We start from the raw sequence: 2,676 nt of genomic DNA on the forward strand, positions 1-2,676 counted from the left end.
TATTATTATTATTATTATTATTACTATTATTATTATTATTATTATTATTATTATTATTATTATTATTATTATTATTATTATTATTATTATATAAGCGCTAACACAATAATTTTGACCCACTATATACAGACAAAGCCAGACATGGAACACCGGAGGGCATGATCATTTCGGCATAAAAGCACTTCTGAATCCAGTAACCAAAGCGGCCCTCCAAACCGGAACCCCCGTACCGCGAGTGGTTAAAAAGACATTATAACGACACTTATATAACTCATAATAATAGTCTAAACACTTATTATAAGTTCATAATAACTTTACTATATTGAAACATAAGTTATACTAAAGATAGGGTATGTATAACTCACTTACAGCAGGTTTCCTTGGAAACCGGGCTCCACCGGAGCAGAGTTTCTGAGCCGGAGGCTCTTCTCTTCTGAGCCGTCAGGTGCTCTGGAAGCCTCGGGGCTTCCTTCGGGTGCTAGGGGATTTACCTAGAACTTTAGGGGGCTTAATGGAGGCTAGAGAGAGAAAGTGAAGTTGGATGGTGTGGAGAATGAAGGGAACCCGGAACCTCTATTTATAGGGAGTCTGGCAGCTCAACTCGTTGAGTTCATGGCCAGATGTCAGCATTCTGGTGGTGACACGTGTGTGGCTCACATTGCGCCGCGTCACCCCTTTTGCAGCAGCACCCTACTGGCTTCTAAACCTCGTAGCTTTCGCATACGAGCTCCATTTTTTACATTCTTTTTTTCCACGCGTAAGTAAAAACAAGATCTACAACTTTTATTTAGACTCCGTCGGCTAATTCTCGACTGATCTTAAATTTAACAGTAGAAGGAGATTAGGCTATTAAATTACCGCGAAGAATTTGTAACTCCTTCATACGGACTCCGTTTTCGTCTGTCTTTTTACCATTGAGTTCATATTTATAAGATCTTAACCTCTCATTTAGGCCACGTGGGCCAAAAACCGCTCAAACTAATATTCGAGTTTCGGGTCGTGCACTGCTAAGCCAAATCTTGGAAAATTCAAACTTCCTCATACGAAGTCAGATTTGGGCGTTCTTTTTTTGTATGTTCTCGGTTTAACGTACACTACAACTTTTGTTTAGATTACTAAGGCCAAAAAGTCTTCTATCATAAATTCACTATTTACGCTTCCCGGTACTGTGCTAGTTTTGCCGCGAAAGTTCGACGGGCCATAACCTCTTCGTTATAACTCGGATTTCGGCGTTCTTTATATGTATGGAAACCTTGAGACTTATTCTACAACTTGGTTAAGATTATTTATTCTAAATAATCATTTTCCGAAAAGTCATTTTCGACACTTATTGTCTCTAAATTGACTAGCCTGGATCTACGGGCGTTACAGGGGAGGAAGGCAAGGATTTCAATCCTTGTAATTTTTGAAATTATGGAGGGTTAAGGAAACCCTATATTTCTAAACTTGTAGGGAAAGGGAAAGGGTTAAAACCCTTTCTTGATTTATGAAACTTAGGACTTAAGGAAACCCTGATTTCGAAAATCCCTAAGTCCAAAAGGGTTTAATTGCCATAAACCCTAATTGATCAGATTTAACAATTGAAATCAACTTAATAGAAAACAAGCCAAGGCTCTGGTACCACTGATGGGTTTTACGCATGAAAAACAAAACTTATGTGTGCATGGAACCCTAATTTTCTCAATCTATGTTTTCTCTAATTCAACATACAACATTTGAACATCAATTGGGAAACCCTAATACTACTAGTATAATTTAATTAATCACTAATAGGGTTAGGAAAACATACCTTAGTTGTTATATAGCAATAACAATGAAATCCTAGTCTTCTTGAACTTTGAGAGCAAGTGACAAGTGTCACGACTCTAGTGGTTCACATCCAATACAAGAAAGAGGATGAGAGAGGTGAGAGGTGAGGAGTGCTAGGAATTTCAGCTATTCTTTAAGGGTTTCAGGTGGCCAAAAATGTGAATGGATAATGTTCTTTATATAGGTGAGGTAGCTTAGAGTCAAAGCTATGGTTTTAGGAGGAAACCCTAATCCCTTAGCTTAAGGACCAAGCAACACAAGAATCCGCATCCAAGAGCCCTTGGACAAAAAATCTAGGGCTTTTCTAGAAGTTTTCATCCAACCTCTTCGAAGGAGGTTCTAGAGCCTCTCTCCTTAACTATCACTAAATTTCCAAATAGCCATTACACTTTTAATTAATTCAATTAATCCCAAAAGTAATTCCAAATAATTTTTGATTAATTAATACTTAAATAATATGATTTCTAATAAATATATTATTCTCATAATATATTAACAAATCATTTATTTTAATTTATTAATCAAATAATAAATTCAACCTCTCTCTCCAAAAGTCATCTTGTCTAATTGCTAGTTTTGAGGGAAACCCAAAAGGACTGTGCTACCATCAATTCAACTATATATCAATTATAGTTATGGGCTTAGAAACCTAATCCAACAAAAATGCCTAGCATCACCTATGTCGCACTCACCATTTCCTAGGTTGTGGTAAATCTTCATTATCAAATTTGAGTTCTTATAATATACACATCTTTTCACTTCTATTGTAGCTATCTATAACATTAATTTTCTGGATTGATCAGATAAATACAATAGACAATGAGGAAATGGTTTTGAGGAAAACCTTTAGCCATGGTACGATAGCTA

The sequence above is a fragment of the Lactuca saligna genome, chromosome 5 (assembly GCF_052625555.1).
Source record: "Lactuca saligna cultivar CGN05327 chromosome 5, ASM5262555v1, whole genome shotgun sequence".
Taxonomy (NCBI): Eukaryota; Viridiplantae; Streptophyta; class Magnoliopsida; order Asterales; family Asteraceae; genus Lactuca; species Lactuca saligna.